Below are 16229 nucleotides of genomic sequence, written 5' to 3'. Positions count from 1 at the left end.
CAACAAAATAATTATGATTTGCTATGTTTTCTGCTTATTTAAAAATAATACGAATTAGGTAAGTAGTCTAATTTTATTAAAAATTAGCTTGCAATTTTCTCAAGTTGAGAATAAAAGTCTTTGCTATAATATCTTTGCACCTCATAAAGTGTCACTTATGTTTTGTCATCGTTTCACTTCTCAACTATTCAATTTGTTGGTCGAGGTTTAAAAGTTTAAGAAGAAACAATTGCAGATCGCTTACTACAGCCACCGCTGGCGTGGACTGCGCTTTACGGCAATCCCTTGATTATGTCCCTCTATCTTATTTCTTCAAAATGCTGTTTGATACGAGAACCAAAATATCCTTATATCATATGTTACTAAATAATGTTAATTAACTTATCTTTTAATACAAAAGCCAAAGCTTTGAACTAAATTTATCATAGGCAAACATACTTTACAATAAGTTAACAGTTGAGTTAAGTTTAAGCAAAGAAAAAAATAAAAGTATTAAAAAAATATATTATCGTTAATGAATTTGGGAGGTCAATGACCTGAAATATTTTTTTTCCTTTATGTGTGCTTATATTTTATTTTAGGTATAAAATCCCATAAAATATACCAACATTAATCTTGAAAAATAGTGGAACGTTCGAATTGGATAGATGCAGTCATTATTTCAATTGTCACCTGCTGACTTGGTCTATTGGTTGACCAACATGCATGCATTACCTGCGCGTGACTCACCGGAACTTTAGTGAATGCATTCGTGAATATTATAGCGTTCTGGCTTTGCCGCTTAATGGTCAAAGCACTTAACTATCCATTTTTAAAGTTCTGTTTCGTCATTGTTTTCTTTGTCGTATGAACAGAATATTTAGAGAGGTATTCAATAAAAACTATACATAAATTGCATTTGAGCTTTAATTTAACAGTGAAAAAGCTCCGCGTGTGAAAGTTTTTAAACAACGGCGTCTTGACTTTAGCACCTGTTTGAATTACGAAGGAGGCTCCTACACAGAAATTCTTATGCCTTCGGGAGCTGTGAGATAACAAATGATGAAACAATGACGCCATGATGTTAGGTGGGCCATGGAGGCATCAAACCCCCCGCGCGGGGTAGGTCTGCGCGACGTTGCCGCTCCGCCCCGCGGCCGCTTGCAGCGCTCGCTCGCGCCGCTCCGCCATACCGCGTGGTACCTCCGACCGAGCGTCCGTGTCCGACCCGCGTTCGCTCCGCGTCGCCTTCTCAAACAAACTTACAAACTCACTTTCCGCCGCCGGAAACCTGTTTCGTCTACAAAAACCTCCTATTACCACACAACCACCACATAATATTCACTCCCGACTCCATTAATAAATTCCATCGTACTTTTAAGTGAACTTTAACGCATTTACGTGCGCCAAGTTTGAAAACTTATAAAGTTTGTTTTTAAAGTTGACGATTGGCTGCGGTGTGCATGTGTAAGCTGTAAAGTCATGGCTGGACGTAGTTCTCACTAAACCGGTAAGTAAAACGAACTTTACTGGAAATATATATTTGAATTTAAGCGGATAGTAAAGTAAGTACGAATCGCGCGTATGCAACGCATTTGTTTGAAGTATTTTGTTCCGGAGTGTCTGTTTGGAGAGTCAAGTAAATGTTAATCAGGCTGTGCTTTAATGTGGGCGTCTTGCTGCATTCCCAATGTTTCGTCTCCACTACAAAGGCAAGACAAGTCACTACACACAGGTCTTGTTTATTAACGCACAATTTCCACGAAGTGTTTCGCTGTTTGATAACCAGCACCAGTTATTGTCTCCGCTCTCGTTTTCTTGGTAGGTGTCGCGTTGCGGACAATTGTCTTGTAAAAAGAGTAAAAGGGAATGTAATTTAAGGTAGTATGCAACTGTCACACGCGGTGCTCTTTGTTTATTATTTTGTTGCGTATAAAATATGAGCCATCCGGCAGATAAGTCACATTAGTCATCAATTACAAGATGCAACAAGCTTCGGCGTTTCACAACTGTGAACAAAGGCTCTCCTTTTTGTTGGTGCTAATAAGAATTTGAAGGCAAACAATGACTAGGTGACTAGATTACTAGAATGTTATTTTAGCCATGATGAATATAAAGTGAACGCTGTTGTTCGTAATTGCTATTCAATTATTTCAATCTGAGCTTAGGGCAGTCTTCATTAGAACTTATAGAAGGCAAACAAAAATTATCTAGCCGACCTACTTGGTGTCAGTACATACCTAGGAGCTCTTACAAAGCTTTTAGAGATAAACCATTAGTCAAGATAAGGTGAGAATAAGTTTACGCTGGGTACTTTAAAATGCGGCAAACCTAGAAGGAAGATGACAGGCACCTTTGTGTACGTAAATGAAAAATATTAAATTCGTCCCAACAGTCAAAAGGGCAATCAATTATTTTTTTCCTTGAACAAAAACGCTATTTGATTTTTGATGAGAGTGGATGAATAATGGAAAATAACGACACCTGCTTATTTTAATCTTGAAATTACATTTGGGAGCTTAACTTACGCTTTGGGTTTCAGCTGTAATTATGGCTTGTCCCTCTACTATCCCAAGTTTTTGAAGTGGGAATAATATACTTCAGTCGGCAAAAGCCTGTCTCTTAACAAACAATAGCTAAAATAGTTGACACACAATCGTTTGTTATTTCATCTCGACTTCCAAGTGTGTATGTCAAGAAGGGACTGTGTAAATGTATCAAAGATGTGTGTTGACTTTCGACTGTGCATTTAGCGTCGCGAAAATACTGAAAACTGACTGCCGTTGGTATCTCCTAATTAATTGGATGTAGTTTTAAAAGGAAACCTTTAATTAGTATTTGAACGTGTTTAGACATGAAAGATATGTGCCCTTTTTTTGCATTTGAGGTAAGGCGTTTTAGTAATGATTAAAATTGTGATAAAATATGGAGAAGTATTTGAAATACTTTCTGAATATTTTAGTAAATTTTGTAAATAAATGCATAAAAGCACAGACTTTAATTTTAGCAACAAAAAAATTATTTACTTGACAATGTATGTACATAGAAAAATTCACATAATGATGGGATATGAAAAGTCATGTGTTAAAGGCAGGTGCTACAGTATTCCATAATTTAAAAAGAAGCGCGTCCATTTCATTGAGTTAAACCAATAGACGAAATTAATTGTATATCCACACTTTAAAACAAATTTGTAGCTACCTTGAGACGTCCATGTCTTCTTTAGAACAAAGGTGGATGGCACCCATTAGATACTCCATCTCATTTTAAACCTGTGACCCCATGTAAAGCTTTAAAAGGAGCTAGTCTCTTCCCATAAAGTTATCCCGTGAATGAAATAAGACACAAATAATAAAGAAGATAGTATCCATAGCAGAATAGTAGTCGAAACTGTGGATACGATTAGGTGGACTATAAAAGATAATTTCAATACTCTGTCAGATAATGTCCACGTAGATAAGTTATATGAACTTTATCTAAGAGTATTGAATGTATATTAGTTTATCACACACCTGTATTTTCCGGCAGAAGGTGAGCAGAAATGTAGGCTCCTGAAAATTATATCAGTAATCTAGCACTAAGTGCTTGAAGGTTGTACTAGAGCGCGTACAAAATCAAAAATGCGGGTAAAAGGAATATACTATTAAAAGTAAATTGATTATTTACAATTACTATTACTGATTTCAACAATATTGTCCGTATTTAGAAAGGCAGATTAAGAAACCAAGGAGACACGAAACTGCTTCGTTCAGAATAAAAAACAAAACGAAAGTTTTCTAAAGTCACCTAGCGAACGCTATTAACAGACCTAAAACAATTGACAACAGCTTTTGAATAAACATCTAATATATACTCTTTGATAGTCACAATTGTGAACAGTAAGGATAAACAATTTCACAGATGTTTTCCAAGTGCAAAAATAATGTATTAGCTTAGTAATTTAGGCCACAGTTTGTTAGCATTCAGGATAGCATCGAAATTTGATGGATGACCATTGATATCACATTACACATCTAATAAGAAATGATATTTTGGTACATCCCCACACAACTTACGTACTTCATTATCAATACATTTTGTTGCCATCTCATTCTATCAGAACAATATTTTCAAAACTTAAGTAGCCACCCTTAAGTATTAGGTATGTAATTTTTAATAATAATTCTTTAATCTCAAGATTTGATCAAATAGTATTAAAGTAAGGTTTAGTTGTTTCAACTCAGTGCTTTAGTGTAGTTGACTCAGCCTCGAGAGATTACTAAAAAACTCAAAGAATTTTGGCACAGAGCGAGCTGTTTGGAAACCTAACCAAACTCAGAAACACTTACGTAATTACTTCAAAACTTTAAACTTATTTAAATTAAATTAAATAACAAACAATCAAGGTTACTTAGTTAATAATAACTTTGTTTAGAATAACGTCTTAAATAAATATTAAGTAATTTCGGTTGAGCATAATTCAAGTGTCCAAACTAATCCAATCAATGTCAGTCAAAATAGCGCAAGGATTGCAAGAAGCTTTATAACGTCGCAAGAAAAGCTAACAAAATCATTGTTCACAACGTAAAGCGTGCCAACTTAAACGAGAACTATAGTCTTTCGTGGTGTATGTAGATTTACCAAGTAGCTTAAAACTATATCTTGAACCCTAAGGTGTAGTTTCAAGATGCTTTTACGAGACTAGCAAGCCACAAGAAAAGGTACAATAAGAATATTGTGCACTTCGCATCGAAACCGGAAAGCTACCCCTAGTCCGGATCTCTGCATGCTTAAACGTTTTGTCTCAGTGAGGTCCCATTATGCCAGCTACTTAGCCTTCCTTGAAACACTGTTTGACATTCGGATCCAACCGGAAAACAATCTACTACGTCCCGTCTAGGAACGGGGAAGCTTCCCAGACAGCACGAAGTCTCGGCAACTTATAAATTATTTGTTGTAGGTATGAAAGAAAAGTTAATACTTTGCATTGAAGAAGTTAGTGTAACGAGTCGAAAAATTCGTTAATTGCTAGAACATTTTGTAAAACCTACAAAAAGCTTTTCGACGTTCACTTGACGGCTTTTGTAGAATGGTGATTTGATTGTAGCATCGGCGCCGAACGCTTTCATTTAATACTTACGTTTGCTTTGTGAAATATCTTTGACAAACGAACTGGCGGAACACGTGAAATTCGTTTGTTTTCGTCTCATTAAAGGGTATTAAAACATTGCTGTTTTCGAACGCCTTGTCCAATGTGAGCTACATCGTGTCGTTCTTAATCTCAGCTTTCATGGAATATTAAGTACTTAAATTAAGTTACTTTGATGGTTTGAAATTCTGGGCTGGCTGTCACCCCTTGTCATAAAGGGGACCTCAAGTTAATTTTGGCATATCGTAGCCACTTCTGCTTAACACAAAGCGATTAATCAGAGTTTAAACTGGAAATTAGAATAGTTTACTTGACCACTTTCGCTTAATTATGTTCCATTAATTGTGATACTTCATAAAACTAGAACCGCCATTTCGGGCGGGTGTATGGTGAGTCATGAGGTGGATAATAACAAGTACATTTGATGATAATTCGGCTACGATCTAAACAACAGTATAATACAAGCAGTAACGTCTGTAAAAGCACTTACATTTTTTAACAATTTTAATTATCTCATCAGTTGCAATATACCCCGACTTAAGGTATTCATTTTATCCAAACTTAACCTCAATATTATTATCTACTTGGGCTTTTACAATTGTAATTCTAGATCCAGTTATTATTTCGTACTGAAGTAAGATAAAGAAATAGCCTTAAGGAACTGTTCGACCAACACCTTTATACATTCTAAGTGAGATAACGGCTTATAGATAGGTCCACAATTGTATCCGCTCCATAAGATAGTCGGTATAAATTGCAACGCTTTGATAAGAAGCAGATTGTGTTGGAAACAAAGCGAACAAGGCTGCAGTTGTAGCAAGCGTAATGAATAATCATTGAAAATTGTAACACACTTTCTCGATTCGCTTGGTGATAATACGATAATGCAAGTACAGATAGCCTAGATAACTATAGAATAGAAAATCTTTGGACGTTTGGAAACGACATACCTTTTCGACAAATGACGTGACTATGACAAGTGAATGCTCATTTCAATACATGGTGGAGTGGTACGTAATCGTAAATTTAAAAATCAAACTTGTCTCCACAAATAAATAATTAAATTAAATAATGAATAATTTTTGTAACGATTAAAACAAAAGAATGTTAAGAAAAAATCACAATAAAATGTCTCTTAAATATTCCTACGATTGTTTACTCCAACAAGAGAAGACTAAGTAAGTCTTACAATACGAAGCCATACATGGTGTTGTATTTGTGGAACAAATAATAATGGCTAGACAAGAAAATCACGTCAAAATTATTATTAATCGTGAAATTGTTTTAAATCAATACTTGCCATTAATAAAAAAATCTTCTATAAAATCTTAACGCTAAAATTGGTTTAAATACAAATGAATTTAGCTTTTAATCATGTCGTCCAAAAATCGATTAAAATATTAAAGCATTTTAACTTAACCCAACTCCCAAAACACATGGAATTAATTTCAAGTCACATTATAAAATAAATTATTTTATTATCAATTTATTTTTCATTGATGTATTACATACTTTGTCCCTAATTGCTTCTGGGAAAATGCATTTGCGTCGCCTGCATTTTTACGTGTGGCCGGTGAATACGTAATAAGCGGATGGGTACCGTTACCACACCAAAAAGGCAAATGAACTTTGGTTCCATTCTTTTTTCCTTTCCTTTTCCTTTGACGGAATATCGGGCGAGGTAAGCTCAGTATCGGGAGCGAGGATGCATCTACATATTGATCAAACATTGTTCTTGATAAATAAATTTCTTTAATATCATCCGATCCTAAAACAAGTCCTAAGGTGACCTTATTAATATCAGTGTTTTTAGTACTTTCTTATTAATTCTAAAACTACTGTCAGACGGCGAATGGATGCATCTTGAGGAATGTAAGGTTCTAAACCTAAATGTCATTGTGATTAAACCTTTAAAACTAAGGGAAGAGAGATTTTTCAAGGAATGATGGTTATCCTTTGCTATGTAGTTTAAATATTCTATTTGGGTATTGCTTCCAAATCAAGCGGCTATCAGTTTACTCATCATCTTATCTGCATGAGAATATTTCGTTGCCATGTTGGATTGTTAACACCTGATATGTTAAATGTTTAACTAGCTTCAGTCAAATTTTATAAAGCTTCTGCGTCTAGGATGAACGAATTCGGTCGAGAAGACAAACTATTTCGAATAATAATTGGTTCTTACAAACGTTATCTTGGAGGGATAAAATCAATTAACTCATTTGAAAGAGGTAAAGTATATGATCAATATAAATACATATTATAAACGAGTGTCATAGGTTTTAGGTTAACCCGAAAAACGGTGCCCAGCGAATTCCTGTTCAGTTTATTACAAAATTTAACCGGTGTCTGCTTAAATACATTAAAATCATAATTTTGTCATAATAATTACAAACATTGTTGGATGAGTGATGAAAACTGTGTAATAAAGATGATCAAACCAAGGTATTTGATTGTATATTAATTACGTAATACAGCAATTAGCAGTCCAGGTAATATGTTTCAAGGCTGTTGTGTGGTTGACTATGGAAGCTTCGATTAATAGTAGACATTTCCGGACCGACATGGAATAGATTGACTTTATTATGTATGCATTTTAGCTGTACGCATTCCATTGGGTACTATGTACTTATGTATATATTTCCATGACATTAATAGCACCGATGATTAGCTAACTATCCAATAATGTTGTATAAAATCTGTACTTAATATTGCAACATAGAGTTTTTAGTTTGGTTGTACTCGCTGAACTCTACGGTACGATTTAATTTTAATTTTTAAACGATTTATTATGGAAGGCTAGAACATCATGTACAGTTAGCGGGAAGAATGCAAGTGAACCCGCGGTGCGCCACTAGTATTCATTTTTCTTAAATCGAAACAAAAATCTCAACTCTTACATATTTTAAAATCAGCTAAAGATATTATTAAATTGAAAAGAATTCTTTTGTTGCGATTCGCTTGAAAGGATATCAAAAACAATTAAGGATTCTTCGAAATGTCTTAGCAGTTGCAAATACAAATAAAAACTTAAAACTCTCTGCTTCATATACTTTAGGTATTTTTTCTCAAGATGAGTACATTGGCATTATAATCCGTTATAAGTTTCAAATCAAACTGGCCGAAGACTTTCCAGGAATCGTATTTATTTTTTAGAACGGCTCATTTTCCAAATACAAAAAAATATAGGTACCTACCTATATAAAAACTTGTCATAAGATGGTATAAAATTTAGTTATTAACCAGTAAGTTACGTGCTATCGCGTATAGAATGGTATTTTTTTTCTAAAAACCGGTTAGTGTGTACAAAAAGTATCGTTGCAGTCAAAATAGACTTGACCAAGAAGGCTTTAATGTTTTTGCAAATATTTAAAATGCTTTATAGTTGATCTAGGCGTCTTCGTTTATTCTGTATCTAATACGTTAGGAATGATGACGAAGCGAGGAAAGTAATGTGGTGTAACCAATATGGTATTTCAGAATTATAAAGTCTGTTTTAGTTACTTAAACTTAGAAAAGAGAAACCAAAAAAAAAATCGATACGCAGTGAAAAGCATGGTTATCTTAACCTTTCTTTTCTGTACGGGAAGAGGTCTCCTCAGTGGAAATATTATTAGATATATTATTTTACAAGTTTATAGGGTTAATTTCACCCAGTTATGCGATACACTGTTTTTGTACCAGTATGAAGTAAATTAAGTTCGAGCCGGAGGCTTGAAAGTATTATTAGGTCTGTGCCAGCGAATGCTACGTAAAAGCCAGGAAATTCGAATTGTGTGCAAAATGTCAATAGGCCCTCCATTGCATAAAATTTTACTGCGCCGCAAACTATAGCGAATGAACTCTATTAAACATTATGTATTAATTTGCGTTATAAGTTATTTATAGAACAATTTTATTGAATAGTTCCAATATTTAATACTGATTTAAATTCATGCTATTTCATCGACTTAAACCGCATCAAGCAATATTATGTGAAAATTTAATTTAACAATTTTACTCATTCTATATAAACAACAACTGGGCATAAAGCCTCCCAAATACCTAGTATTTCAGTTACGTTATGAGATTCCTATAATTTAAACCTAATTCAACAACAAAACAAATACATTCCTACCGGTTTGTACGCAATGAATACACAATTAATTAGATAAAACAATTCAAACATCAATCTAATTAAACAGTAAACAGTAATTATTCAATAATAGCTTTCATAACAGTTCACAATGTGCTGGTATTTAAATTAAGTACAACACTAGAACGACACACATTTCATATATAACATTTTATATATTTCGAAACAATAATTATTCGGCTGAGTTTACATCCAGCCAGCTTCTTTGTTCGACACTTAAATTTTAATAGAAAAGAGATTGCAATCATTTTCACAAACATTATTTTTCCGTGAAATAAATTGTCTGTTTTCGCATAAACTGGCAAGGGCGGACAAGAGATCACTTTGCCAATATTGTGATTGTAAATCGACTTGTTTGATTTGGTAATCGTTGAGGGGAACCGAATCTGAGGGAGATTGAGTGTGCACTTCCCCTTAACAAGGTATTGATCTGAATACTATTCATTTTATTGTTTTGTTTATTCCGTTACAATATTTTCTTTCTATGGTAACTTCGATCGTTTCTTGCTCATAACTATTAATATTTTTTTTGTTGAATATTGTCACAAAATTACAAAAGGCTCAGAGCTTTTTAGTCATCTGAAAATTCGACTCCTAAATCTTTATTTTGATACATATTATTTTACATTACAAAAAATGATAATATGTCTATTATATTTTGGTACTACTTGCATATTCCTAGCCTAAGTTAATGAACAAAACAATAAATTGCAAATATTGTCTTGAACGTTACCGATCTCAGATGTAGCAGTAACTGAGAGACTGAATGGAGATCATGGCCAGTTTTAATAATACCAGGCTCAATTATACCGTAATAGTAAATTGAGGATATAAACGCAGTCAACCGCTCCGGGTTATTATACAATGTTATCCCAATAAGAAAGTTCGGGATACGATTCCATTCAATTAAGTATCCAGCGAAGAGTGAAGAAATGCCACAGAAAGAAATTGATATAATTGTAAATAAAAACAGATTGTTGAGCTATTAAGATTCATTTTATTATTAACATAAAGTTTTTCTTCGTAAATACTTATAGCACGAAACTTTTACGATTAACAGATTTTCTACATTAGTTCAGGATTTTAATATCTTACAGGATTCTCACTTCTTTTGTATGCATTTTACTTTTCCCAATCAACAACGCACAAGGATCAAATTTTAATTAAAAAGATAACTAGGTACCACACAACTATTGTGGGTTTATATGTAGTTACGATAGGTGTATTAAAAGATATCGCATTAAACTGTGTTCGTGTTGTTTAAAATTCAAGTTCATTAAAACAAAAGGCAACTCTTTATTGATCCACAGAAAGAAGGATAAATAAGACGCAGCTGGTGTTGGTCATAATTATAGAGGAACTTGAGTCCTACGTGTAATCCTTTTAATTACTAGTGGATAGAAGCGGCAGCTTCCTTTACCTATTGTTACTTTAATCAGGCCAGTCTTAATACAACAACTATAGAAACTCTTTAGAAAAGCCTTTAATTTTGTTAAAAAAACTAGCTCTATGTACATTTGATTAAATTTTTCATAATTAACAACGTATTTTTAGCAACATGCGTTAATCGAATGACCTAAATTGGCTTTTGATGTGCATTTTTTTCTAATAAGGTTAAAGTAAGTAGGACATTAAAAGAGCGTCATGTAACCGCGGCACGGAAGCGGGTCTAGTACCTTTTATGTTTACTTCACCCAAATTGTCTCGTTGGATATGCACTGTGGTGTAGATTCAGTAAGCAAATGGCTTCTGAAACTTTGACGAGGCCACATTCAGTCAAGTTCTGACCTGGATTTGGTTTGTGAGCTTTGTCTTCATCTCAAATTGAAGCATTGTCGTCAAACCAAGTTGGTTAACGGCGGTAAAGCAGTTCGACGGAACTAGTTGATACTGTCTGTAATAACGTTTGTGCGTAATAACTTTAGTTCGATCTAACTATAAACGGTTGTTTGTTTATTTTGCGTTACGGTTTGTGAACTGCGCTTTGTAACGGTACTTTTAACACTCATAGTGCTCATAGTGGCAGTAAAAATATTTTTCTATATTTTTGTTTCTTGACCTTAAAACTCGTCTCGGTAGAAATTGAAATTCTTCAAACCTCGATATCATTTCTGAACTTTTGGAACTATCCGTGTTGGAAGTGAATATATAAATAACTTGTTCAGACAGTAGTCTCAAGTTCAAGGCCGTTAATGCTTCGGATTTTTGCGTTCAAAACTTTGAAAGCAATTATTGTTAGACTGATTATATAAAACCACTTTTCACTAAAGTTCTTCTTTGTTTGCGAAGTGAACTAAGCTCTATTAACGAGTGTTTTTAATAAAAATGAGCAAGCTAATTATTTTTTGGAGTGAGATTTTTGCGATTAAGATCGTTGAAGTATCAATTTTGATGAAGTATCTCAACGCAAACTTAATTATAATAAAATAAATAAATCCTACTACTATTATAAAGGAAAAAGTTTGTAAGTATGGATGTATGGATGTTTGTTACTCTTTCACGTAAAAACTACTGAATGGATTTGAATGAAACTTTACCACAATATAGCTTATACATCAGAATAACACATAGGCTACAATTTTTGAGGTTTCTAATGTGAGGTCGTAAAAAAACACATTCTTTGCGCTTACATTGCAAACGCTGACTGAATCCTACAAGATATATAGAAGGCAGATAGATAGATAGGAGGCAGGTATAAATATAACTTATATCTTCTAACCACGCGGACGAAGTCGCGGGCAACAGCTAGTAAATAAATAAATAACTTTCATTTACTGGTTCCTTCACAGTAGAATATTACTATATAACCAGAAATAGAATGTTTTCAGAATAACATTCAAAATTTCACCGAACTGTTCAATTAGCTTTAGTCGAATTCGACGTACGATATTGAAACCTATCTATTTTAAAGAATAATTTAGAAGAGAGGTTTTTCCGATCTAATACGATGCACCTAATTTTTTTCTTATTTTATACAACATAACATTTTAGTTTCCGGTTCTGTGAACTGAATACAATGTTATGTAAAACATTGCAGCCCCAACGGGTGAACACTGAACGTACACCGTTCGCATACTTATGCTTCTAGCTTCATACAAGAAAAAAACTGGATAAGAGAGTCAGAATTGGAACTAAGGGTTCCGTATTAACAGAAAAATATTTCAAAAATTTAAGGTTTTATTTTTCAATATGTTTTATTAGCTTTAATGTTGTGTAAGACGCTCCTTCATATCAAAATTTAAAAATTTGGTTTTAACTCTACAGGTTTTGATTCCATCTATATATATAATAATATTATAAAGAGGAAAGATTTGATTGTTTGTTTGACACGAATAAGCCTCGAAACTACTTTACCGATTCGAAAAATTGTTTCACTGTTGAGAAGCTACATTATCCCGGTTGAACATAGGCTATAATTTATTTTGAAAACATTATGGTTTTGTAAGAAAATGGCGATAATGTAACCAAAGGTGAAAAATCGAAAACCTATTTCTGCGTACGCTGCTAATACTATAGACAATAGAACAAAATGATGTACTACGGGTTTGTTTACCACGCGGACGAAGTCGCGGGCAACTGCTTGTTTATGAATAATTGTACAGTGCAATGTCATCATCCATTTTTTATTCCTGATCGTTTAGTATTTGATTACGTACTTTAACGTATTTGTGGTCAGACAGAGTCATGTACACACTAAAAGTTCCTTTATTTATTAAAGAATGCGCAACCCTTAATACAAAGAAAAAGACTCGGTATAAATTAAATTTATTTCTCAGTAGCTACGATTATATAGCAGTCTTGTTCTCACCCTCACCACAGCCCCGATTACTTGGCACTCTCGACTCATGAAAACGTACATAATTACGGTCAACTCATCTTTCATTACCATGCAGGCATCTTTATTCACGAACCTATTTGTAATGTGAATAGGTAATTAAAGCATCTAATTAAGTGCAAAAGGTCGTTGCCTCCGAAAGCGGAATATGTTATTTAATCCAAATTTATTTTTTTTACAATTTTGTTAAATCTATCAATTTAAATTATTTGTACCTTAGGATGGATTCGAGTAACTTTCAAACCTAATTTCTGTGATAAGGTGTAGTCTCTGTATAAATTCAGGTATACTAATATTGCTCTCGTAGTATGAAAATGTAAAAGCAGTAAGGGCTTTCTTAGTTCCTTCCATTATTTAAATTAAATTGGACACCGCCTTGTCGCCAACATTATCTGCTTGGGGGAATATAATATTAAATCTCTTGAATGGTGACTGACAAACTTTTAGTAGGCATGTTGTTATTACACGATGTTTTAGTAATCATTTCTTTGTAGCTAGTACTTGCTATACAAAAATAACAAGTAGCTTTAATACTAGGATGTGCGTGTATCGAGTATCTATTGCGAGTAAATGCAGGCGCGGGTGTATTTACTGCTTCGCTTCGTCGAAAACTCCCGAGATTGTAATAACGCGGCTGCATAAAACCGGATATAACAGCATGCTTAGTCATCAGAAGCAAGTCCACATACTTATTAGGTCCGAGTGCGGCTCGTCTCAGGATTCCGACCGCCCTCGACCGCCGGACCGGTTTCGTGAGTGCACGTGTACTCGCCGGCATTAAGTCACGGGCTGCGGGCGAAGTCGGTACAACCGATCGGCGTAGCGACGCTTGCAGCTAGTCGTTCGAACGTGAGCGACTCTAATTGAGGGCGATGGCCCAATGTAATTACTGTAGGAAGCTTCACTGCTTCAGCCGAACGATTGTCGCTTGCACCTTTGCATTACAACGACCTTGCCTCAAACCGTCTCGCGTTCAGGCGTCAGGCCACCCTTTACCAGCGACCGTAACGGTATTATTTAATGAAAGCTCAGAAAGTAAGATGAGAACAATAATAATTTAATGTAAGTTGTAAGTGAGGCTGTTTTAATTTATACATTTTATGAAGGCCTAACAAAAAAGACATATTTTAACAAAACTCTTACAAGTTTCCCGTCACAAGTGTCATAGTAGAGTTCATATAGGTTCTTTTCTAATACTAGCCGAGGGCAACGAGTATCGGGCAGCGAGATGAAACCGTGTGGGCTCGAATAATACTTTCATTGGATCGTGACTCGGTGCGATGAAGACGGACCGACTCGTTGAGGTCAATCATTGTTGACCGCATTTGATAATTCACTCGCTTTTGTTCGTAATGCTTTCAATTTCCTTTGATTTTTCTATGACATAATTATATTCGTTTACTGCGAATTTAGAGTCTGCTCATGAAATATCGTTTATATTTTTCATAACTTTATTCTTCGCTATCTCATATTGTAGAGTATTTGTAATACCAATAAGATTTTTGAGAGTCTAAGAATAAACTTACTTTTACTAGTATATTTTAAGTAGAAGGTCACGAAAAATAATAATGTTCGAGGAGTGACGTAATTAAATAATTTAAAGTATTTCTGTCGAAGGCTTTATTACGAACTAGGCTGTTCTTATAAAACGTGTTCATGCTATTTTGGTCACTATCCGGCCAAAGACGTTTAGGCTTATCGAATTAGTTATACCATGGTCTAAAAACATCTTTATTTTTTAAGCATCGCAATGTTCCGCTTTGCGTACGGGCGCAATAAAAAACAATTGACTATAACTTTTTCCCATACCTACGTATTTCTTTCTTTTAATCCTTGTTTTTCTTGGGGTTTCACAAACCTTGTAGGTAGTTACATGCACAACTACTAGATCGAACCCAGCATACTTCGCGTACAGTGGGTTTAGCTCCACTCGGCTATCCATGCAACATTTACAGTTATTTTAAAGTTTACGTGATGGAGTTTTAAATCGTTCATCATAATAAATTAATTTAGACTGGTTCGTCAATATGGTAACCACTTGCTACATTTTACGATAAAAAAAACATCAGTGTGAAAATATTTTACAACAATAGCACCGACTGATCATAATAATGTGACTTTAAATCTTAGCTAAGCGCAATTACCTAAAGCTTTTCACAACATTTACATTTATCCCAATTTTGTTAATGAGCTTAATTTCTTTTTTGCTTGTCTGACAGTGACAATTGAATTGATGATGTTGTTTTGTTTTTAGAATATCACGTATATAGCTTATCTAGTCTGTAGACGATTTAAAATAAAAGGTCAAAATGTACTAAACTCAAACTCAACTCAAAGTGACATCTAGTGACAAAATGGAATGATATCTTATGACCTGCCTAGGCTTTTTGGCAACTTGCATCACAAGATTCAAAATGTACATGTATATTTATATAAGAAACTATACAAAATATAAATGTTCTTAGTATTTTGCCGTATATGCTAAAGGTTGTCGCAGTAAAATAGCTATAAAAAAATCCTTATTAAGGACTTAGCATAAACCTATGACATGCCACTTCTAATTATATTTGAACATAATTCATAAACTATAAAGTATGGTGAGTTATTTATAAAAAGTTCCTTTTAAGTTTCACCTTTCTATTCAATTTAATTTAAATTAATACATTGGAAAAATGGTGATCGCGGTGTTAGTTCAAGCTTCAGTATATTTAAAGCGGATTAAATTTGTGCGAGAAGTATCGTGCAAGTTGCGATACATTGCCGACTATGATGTATCACTTTTGAAACTAGAACGACGCGGCTGTGCAATGTACTCACAAGTTATTTTTCACATCGACTGATTGATGCTTTACGAGTACGTAGAATTTCAATAGCAATTTTCAAGGTGACTTTTATTGCTACCGCGAAAGGGTGTGAGCGCAACACGAAACGGACTTTTATCGGAAACTACAACTGGAACGCCAAAGAAACTTTTTGATAACCTTCAACTTCTTACCACAGCTTCGGAACTCTTCTTCGCTGAATCGACCTTGAAGTGTTTTAGTTGACTGTCAGAGGTAGTGTATTTTTTGTTATAGTTTCATATATTTTGTAAAAAAGGGTTGAAAAAAATTCATCTCGGGTAAAACTTAAAATTCAAAACTTACGAGCGA

General features: G+C 34.1%; 1 protein-coding gene across 3 annotated transcripts in view; it reads left to right on the top strand.

The window, feature by feature from the left end:
- The first annotated feature begins 804 nt into the window (after positions 1 to 804).
- Positions 805 to 16229, top strand: part of LOC113493936 (carboxyl-terminal PDZ ligand of neuronal nitric oxide synthase protein) — a 130677-nt gene continuing 115252 nt past the window's right edge. For all 3 annotated transcript variants that reach the window (XM_026871974.1, XM_026871973.1, XM_026871972.1), the window contains exon 1: positions 805 to 1489. The gene's annotated coding sequence lies outside the window, so the exon portion shown is untranslated. The remainder of the gene's footprint in view (positions 1490 to 16229) is intronic.

Source organism: Trichoplusia ni, chromosome 5 (genome assembly GCF_003590095.1).
Source record: "Trichoplusia ni isolate ovarian cell line Hi5 chromosome 5, tn1, whole genome shotgun sequence".
Lineage (NCBI taxonomy): Eukaryota > Metazoa > Arthropoda > Insecta > Lepidoptera > Noctuidae > Trichoplusia > Trichoplusia ni.
This window is presented reverse-complemented; position numbering and strand designations above follow the sequence as displayed.